This window comes from Emydura macquarii, unplaced genomic scaffold (assembly GCF_026122565.2).
Source record: "Emydura macquarii macquarii isolate MOO-44397 ecotype Brisbane River unplaced genomic scaffold, CSIRO-AGI_Emac_v2 contig_1827, whole genome shotgun sequence".
Lineage (NCBI taxonomy): Eukaryota > Metazoa > Chordata > Testudines > Chelidae > Emydura > Emydura macquarii.
Window position 1 is genome coordinate 2,955,329 of NW_027131964.1, and position 8,943 is coordinate 2,964,271.

Below are 8,943 nucleotides of genomic sequence, written 5' to 3' on the forward strand. Positions count from 1 at the left end.
TGGTGTCCTTGGCTCATTACATGTCAGAAAACTAACTTTACCTAATTCTCAGAACATAGAAATGTACATTATTCATGTTGATGCCAGAGGTAGAAAACAATTCAACTCCAGGCTGCCCTAATATTACAAAGAACTGCTGCAGAAATTTAGAAACAACAAACCCTTCTCAGGCCTGAGGGAAAGCCTACAGAGCAGTGTCCTCACTAAAATTTTAAAAACAGATTCTTTGAAATACTACATGGAAACAAATATAGATATTTTCTGTGAGTTCAGGGGGGGAAAGGTAAGAAAGAGAATAGATTATTTCTAAACAGAAATAGGGTCCTGGCACATAAACAATCCAAAGCTTTCATGACCAGATAATATTTAGTCTCTAACCTTTATGTTTAGCTTTAGTTTTGCCTAAGAAAATGTTATACTCTCAGATCGATACATCTTGGTAATGGCCTCTGCAGAAGTCAATTTCCACTTAATTCTGTACAGTAGGGAACAAAGTATGAGAGATTCAAAGATTTATAAAACATATTGTCAGGTTGGGAAGAACTGCAGGTTAAATACAGTTCCTGAATCTTGCAACTTCAAAAGGCAGTGGGAGAAGAGGAGTGAAGGAAACTGAAGACCAAAAGGACACACTGATCAAAAGGTGTAATTGCGAGCCTTCCTTCTTCAACTGATTGTCAGGGGAACCCCACAGAGGTTTAGAATGAAAAGGGCTATGAAGAGGGTGTGAAGCTGTAATTATGACATATTTTACTTTTTCTCATTGTGCTGAAACATTTACTCCCAGTGGTAAGCAATTACAAGTAGTACAACTGAAGACTAATAGTGTGAGTAATCACTCCCTAGTGTGAGTAAGGGTTTCACAATCCAGCCTGAAACATATATTTAAATAAATAAATAAATAAATATTCTGACTCTCTTACTCATATTGAAGAGTACCTTACTCAATGAGAGGTCAGTGCGTAAGGCGCTATTAGATGTGAGTAACGGTGTGAGAATATGGTGCAAGATCAGCTATATCTCCCTACAACACAATGTAGCCATCCCTTTGGCATGTCTGGCCAGCTCTGTGGGGCAGTAAAGTAGAGACAGTTGTGTCCTCTCTCATCTACCTCCTCCACACTGGTTTTCTAGGTAATTTGTACTCTTGGGGTACAAAGATGGAGCAGCATTTGTGTTCCTCCAAGCTTAAAAGGATGGCTCTTAGCCTGTGTTTCATAATAATACTATCCTACCCAACTCACAGGTTTGTGAGAAGATTAATTAGTTAATGTATTTAAACTGCTTTGAAGATGAGTTTGACATCCTTGATCTAACTATATCTTACTTCTCAAATGACTTGTTTTCAGCCAATTAAATCAAACTACACTAGTTTGGAGACAGTAAGATCAATCATGCATGAGCCATTTTTAAAGTCTGAAAATATCTGGCTAATTAATTTTGCTTTTATTTGTTGTTAATTCTTGTGTTTCTCTGAATGTCCTCATTTCATATGGAAGCAGAAATGCAGAACTTGGAGCTGCACAAAATGTTCTCAATGAAATCCATGGCAATGTGAAACTCACCTGGTTTGGAATTTCATTACACACCTGAAACTTAGTGCCGGTTCACTGAAAAGACTGGTAAGGTTCACAAACCTTGATCCATTGCTGAACAAACATGAGTTAGTGATTTTGATGAGAAACCTGCTGAAACACAACAGGGGTTGTTCAAACCTGAAACTCAAAGTGAAATTCAGAAGGTAAAAATCCACAAAGTCAAAGAAAATATTTGCACAAATCCCTGTAAATTGAAAGTAACAAGTTTCTCACAGTTCTATCAGAATGTTGAAAGGAAGAAGTATTCAAACTCTCTCTTGATCTCTCTCTCAAACACTCTCATTGTCAAGCTGTGCACTAGCTAGCCAAAGTAATCATGCAATCTATTGCTGCACCTGTGTGACCACACCCCCTTTTCCTCTTATTGTGTATTGTACTCACTGGTTGTTTCTTGTCATTTTAGATTGTAAACTCTTTGGGGCAAGTATCATGACTTCCTCTGTGTGTACAGCACCTACCAGAATACAGCCCTCATCATGACTGGGGTCTCTGGGTGTTACATCATCATCATCATCACCATCCATTGAATTGTATAGAAGTTCAGCCATATAAAAGTTCATTCTTACCAAAAAGACCCTTTTTATTAGATGCCCCAGCTGGTCCCATTTTACCCCCTGCTCTCCTAGATTGTGGCTAGATCTTTCCTCAGCCACACTGGAGACAAAGGATTAACAACACTGCCCTTCCCCCTTGCACAGTCTGCATAAGGCCAACATAGAACAGCAATTCTGGCACTCAAAGGAGCACAAGAACTATTGTGTTGTTCCCCAACATTTAAAGCAGCACACTGTAAAGGGGAAAGACCAGGGCAGAGATTAGGAGGCGCTCTATCTGTGCCTCTCTTAAGTGCCAGCTATGGATGTGTAGACTGTGCCTTTAAGAGCTGAGCTTCCCAGACCAAGAATCTGGACAGGATTCTGTGAAACTCTTGTTATGCACAGCCAGCTGGAATTGTACATAAAATAAAATAGATCTCTTGCTTGCACCTTAAACACTGAGTGATCACTGAACACCACATCAACTAGCAGAGTAAGAGGGAATGTGCTACACTGTTTAAAGAAATGTAGCAAATTACTCTTCCTGGTGAAACCAGGAAGCTCCAAAAGGCATTGTACTTCCCCTCAGCAAGTGTAGTTCCACACTGTCACTTGCTATGGAAGCTGTGCTAATACCACTATGCAGACTTCATCTGTTCTCCTACCCAATTTTCTACTACAAAAAATCAATAACAACAATATTTGAACTAATTCATCTGTAATTTAAATTTTTGAAAAAGGCTGTATTCTGAGGGCATTCAAAATATGTGGTTCTATATTGCAGCATGTCTACCACTTCCACTTCTATTTTATAAGTGAACCAGAGAAGTGGGTAGCAGTTCAAGTTGTCGGATGTTAAAAAAACATTTTTGCTGCATTTTTTTCAAAAAAGTCAAACCCACCAAATTGACTCATGAAAACATGAAAAAATTTAAATAAAGTGAATTGAAAAAACAACAAGTGCTCACTACTGGACTTGCAAAAATATCTCAGTGTCCTGATCTGCATCTGAAATGTATTTTATATCCATTTTTCCAAATGTCTAATGCATTATTCATGGAGCTTTTCTTACCCTTTCTAGCTTAACTTCTCTTGTTTTCTCATAGCATGATGTCATACCGTGAACAAGCTGGGAAATGGCAATACAACATCAGAGAAATGGAAATGTTCCCACATTCTGGAATCTATGACTCAGTTTGTGCCCATGAGTTAACTCAGGGGAGAATAGTCTCATAAATACTATATTTGTGCTTGGTGTAGGAACGGGGTGTGCTGAAATTGTATAAAAGTTATAGTCCATATTTGGACTGTAACATTCAGAATTTCACACAATTGTAGTAAATGTGTACCTAAGTAAACAGTTATACAGTTGATTTTCCCTTTGGGCACAAATTCATATCAGAATATTTTGCACAAGTGTAACTATGCAGGGCAGTAGCAAAGGTAGTCAAGTAACGTTAAATCTTCAACACTGTCTGTGCCGAACAATTGGGCAGTCATAAACAGATTTAGATGCATTAGATTTAAAACAGGGTGTTAAACCCCAGTGGATGTGGAAGCCATGAAAGTGAGGCTTATTCAACCTTATGGAATGTTTCCATTTGTCATAACTGTGGGCACCCCTTACTAGAGGGGCCTCTGAACTCAACTGGGAGTGTTCCAGTGGGGAAGACTCGGAGCGCTTCAATCCAGCTTTGGAGACCACACCTCCCATGATGCCTTGGGGGGAGAGAGAGAGACTTCCACTTCCAGGGGATGCCGGAAGAGGATGGGGTAAGTGGGCTCCATTTCGGAGAGGAACTGGGTTTGCTTGATGGAGCTCTGTCCATACCAGGAGCTGCTGCTAAACTGCTGCTGGGAAGCCAGAAGCTGCTGCTGAGAGCCTGCTGGGGCTTTGATCAAGCAGGGAGCCTCAGAGGCTGTTGATGGGCTTCACTGGAGACAGGGCAGAGACTTGCTGCGCCCAGAGCTGAGTGAGGTGGGCCTGCAGCGAAGGCAGTGTGAGTAACCACCAGCCTTGTTTGGGGAAGTGCTTGTAAGGGGGCGGGGCAGCAAAGAGGCTTTAAGGGGAGATGGAGTGTTCCTGTGATCTCACCAGAACCCAAGGCAGCTGACATCTGGTTAAAAGAACTCCCATGTTCTGGTTGTGCAGCTTGGAACAATCCCAAATTAGAATTGTTCTGCCCTTTGTTGCCTTGCCTGGACGGATTTACCAGATCAACAGAGAGCTATCCTCAGCTTCCAGATCTCCAGGTGTGCCCATGCAAGCCGTTAGAACCCTGAAATCCGGAGGAGTGTACACTCAGGGGTGGGGTAAACGGTGGCAGAGTTAAATGCAAGTTAGATAAGTTTCATTTATTTCTGTAAACTATTTGTTAATTGATTTAATGAACTGTCCCCTGCTGATCTGAATTAGTGGTGACGTTTAATCTAAGTCTGTTATATCACATTTTCTTAAATTGTTAAGTAAAGGTGTGTTAACGCTAATGTAAGTGTATGTTGTTTGTAATCGGCACTTTTGAGTTAAACCCATTGCATAGATTAACTCAGGTTTATTCCTGAAGCCTCCCAAGACACACCATTGAGTGTGTGCAGGCCCAGCCAGGCAGAGGCACTGCCAATTTTAATTTCCTTTCCTTTAGGAGTAAAAGGACTGTGGCATAGGGGTGCACCACTGAGATACTCAGGATCTCCTTTACTGTCAACAACATCAAGCGCCAGGGCACACCGAATGTTGCCTGCTCCTGAGTAACCCAGGGAGGAAAGCGGGGTTACATAACTAATAAGGTTGTGATTTTGTGTGAAAGGGAATTCTTTATACATTTTTGAAAGCTTAGGCCCCCAATTCTGCACACTCTTATGCAAGTGCTTAATGTTAAACATGTGTGTAGTCCCAGTGAAGTTAAACACCTATGTCAATGTTTGCTGGATCAGGGCATCAGTCCCTTTATGACAACAAGATGTGTATTTTAGCAGTGCATGCCAGTCTGTCCTACATTGCAAAATTGGTAGGTGTTTGTTTCTGTTGTATGGACACTGGAGCTCATTAATATATTAATGTAGCAGTAGCTATTCTATAAAAGGGGTTCCTACACTTTTTCTCAGTGTGGACAAGCTTAAAAGAGACAGTGTCACATGGAAAACGACTCCTCCCATTACTTATTCCATGTTAGAGCTCTGGGAACTACAGCCATTACTTACATGGGAAAGCAATATTGAGAAAGTATTTAATCTATGTGTGGGTTTCTTTTAATGTGATTTAGCAGCTAGAAAATAAAGAGGAGGAGCCAGCACCATATCATCAGGCAGTATTCTGCAACCATTGGAAATTTGCTCTGTGGACCTCAGTTTGAGAATTTCTCTTCTAGAAAGATGAATGATCCATAATGATTCTTCAAACATGATTGTGATGTCATAAAACGCTGCATTAATTTGCTAATTCTGAAACACATATTAAAGTAGTAAAATGTTTTGCAGAACTGCATATGAGCCATAAAATTCAGATCCAAGTCTAGAGTGTTCAGCAAGTTCAAAGTGTTTGGATACAGGATTGTGATTGAGGTTAACCATTATTTTTTCTTTTTAACTTCCTTAAGAAAAAAGTTAATTTGTGTATGACATCTACTCACGCCTGAAAAATTATGCTGTTTCTGGAAGCAGTGTTTAATGTGAATAGGTTTATTCCTCCAGGGGCAAAGCTTTTTCTCAACAGGGATACACTGTAATGAGACTCTGACTGGCTGCAGAGGTCATAGGCGACCACCAAAGTGATGCAGCACATATTGGATCAACTTGTCTGCACACTTCGCTGAAATCAAATCAATGGAAAATCCAAATTTAGGGGCCACACTCGATGAGAGAGAAGGATTCTTCTACCATGTGTAGTTCTCCATTCTGAGTGAAGCTTATGGAACATGAGCCAGGCAAGCCCACAGGTCGATGCTGAAAGGTATGACCCTCCTGGCCCCATATTTTGAAAAATGCCAGAAGGCTATGTACAAACTGTGCACTTTTCCTCACTTCACTAATTTCAGCATTTTAACAAGTCCCTGTAGTGAGGCAGGATGTGATGCCTCGTCCAAAGCATCACATCAACAAACAGGGGGCCCTCCGGAGATCTGCAGTCCATCAGTACCTCCACTCTGCTGGTCTTGTCGAAGCTATGCTGAGTTAAGGTCAGTCTTTCAATTAATGTCTGCTCCAGTGGAGCAAATTGCTTTTTGTGTTGCATTGATATGATACTGGAGATCATTATTTCTTTTTGTATTAATAATGTAAACGTTCCATCTTTATTTCTTATCCGATGGCCTGCTTTAAAGTATTAGTACAGAATACTAATAGGAATATTTTAGCTTGGGTGATGGTAGTACAATGAAGAGCATTTTTAATAAGGTTCAGCAAGAGACATAGGTGATCCCTGGGTGTTTTGTGATATTTTATTTGATTTGTGGTCCTTTGTTAAAGAAACAAAACATGCTTGCACCTGATAAATGTCCTGACAGAGTAACAAAGATGGCTATTGGCCTGAGAAAAAAATAACTCTCTAGAGATGCTCTTTAAAAAGGCATTATTTTTCATATCCAACTTATTTCTGATAAGAGAGCGAGTCAGAAAAAGAGACAGAGAAAGGTCAGGGTTGAGGACTCTTGAAATTTAGTCCCTAATAATAATTGAATAATGAAGTTTTAAAGAACAAAGTTCTGCCAATAACATAACTTAATAATTAGCACCAAGAATGACCTAACTGGTTTAGGTAAAATAAGAACAGCTGAAACCTGAACTATATATTTTTATTGGTTTAAAAAAGTTTGGTTCACTTTCTTTTATAAACTGTTCAGGGCAGGGATCCTGTCTTTATTTATGGTTGTGTAGCACGTAACACAGTAGGACCCTGAACCTGACAGGAGTTGGATGCTACTGCATTATTACTTCTACTACTACAATTAATGCTTCATGTGTTTTGACTGTGCTCTTGCAGGTTCTGATCAGCACTGGAAGGAGATATCTTGCAACAAGGCCATTGGTTGTGGTAATATTTCTACCAGTATTCCTCAGACCAGAAGGGATTGCTTAGTCTGGCCAAGCTTCACTAGACATCCAAGCCTCTGTTGTGTGATAATCTGAAAAAAAGAAAAATACTTTAAAACATTTTAAGGTTCAAAACTTTAAAACATTTCACATACTTTACATACATACTTTAAAACATTTTAAGATTCACAACTTTTTATTCCCCCCACCAGCCTGGTTGCAGGGCAAAGATATTTTTTCTAGTAATAAACAAGTAAATTATTCTTGCAAAAAAAAAAAAAGAAAAGAAAAAGAAAAAGACATGGCTTAGTCCAACAACCCCATGCAACTATTAAAGATTTTTCTCAATTTGAATATCTTCCATTTGTAAAGTCTTACGTACCCCTATCAAAGGAGAATTCCAGGTTTTGTCAATGACAGGATCTTAACAAAAATTCATGTCTATTTGGGAATCAGGAAACTACACCTATCAAGATGGAATTGGATTTAACTGCCTCTGGGATGAATTTACAATATTGGTTGTCACATGAGTTTGTCTGACTATGGAGCTAGTTTATTATTCAACCATGGTGGATGCTTGTAGGTATAAGGGAACTGTTCCAGTTAGGGAGTGAATATGGCCCTAAAAAGAAATTATCCTGAAAATAAAAATGGGTAGATAGTATTGAGAATTGCTGCAAAAGTCTTTGTAACCAGACATGGAATTCAGCATTACAGGTTAGTTAATAGGGTCATTCTTCCTTATTTTAACTGTCCTTTTTTTTCAAACCTTTTCTCCCAGGGAAAATGCTATAGAGTGGGTGAAAAAAATCTACATATTGACTCGTCATATACCACTGAGGGTGGAAAAATGACAGTGCTGACACTGCTATATGTGAACTCCATATTCTGCAATGAATTTGGGACTGTAGTTCCTATATATCATGGAAGGGAGGTGTCTAGTGTTCAGTAGAATGTTAATCACACCACTCTTAGGGTAAACCATACAAGCCAATTTAGGGAAGAGCCCTTAAACCAAAAGGTTCTCTTCTTCCCCTTCAACAGGCCAACCTGGTTATATTTATCATAGATTATTCTGATAAACAAATATGTTGACAGTAGGAAAAGGCAGAAATATGAGAGAAGGCAATTAAAAATGAAGGAATAAGGAAACTTTGACTCTCCTGCCCCAGAGACTTGAGATTCCAAGTCACTATAGGAAATAATGCCACTATTTGTCCTATGTTCCTGGTGAAAGCGGCTGAGGGGAGCACTGGATAACTAAAGCAGCCACTACATGCACTCACACACACACAGTGGAATTGTACTAATCTTTCCGTTTATCACAAGCACTGGAAATGCTATTCTTCTTTTGAGGCTCTTCAATATACTCCAGGCAACTCTAGGCTTTTCTCATTAACCTTTCTTTTCTGTACTTATCAGCATCTTTTCCACATTGTTGGGGCCATTTTCCAAACAATTGTTTAAGGGGAGGAGAAAAGCCACAGTGATAATGGGCTCAGGGTCACAATTGAAACTGGTGCACATAATAAGCAAACCTGCAATAGTAAACAGGGAAAAAGAGAGAGAGCGAAAAAAGAATGCTGACTAGGTCAGAGGTTAGTCCTGTGATCTCATTGTCAACTCCTCTGCCTTTTGCATTATGGAATTTGTCTTTCATTACCCTGTCTGAGCATCCTGTCAATGCACCCTGAAAAGTCTTCTAAATGGAAAATTGTAAAGTTCTGGCTGAGGTAACAGGACGAACAGGTTTGTGAAGTTGACTTGTGACTCACTATAAT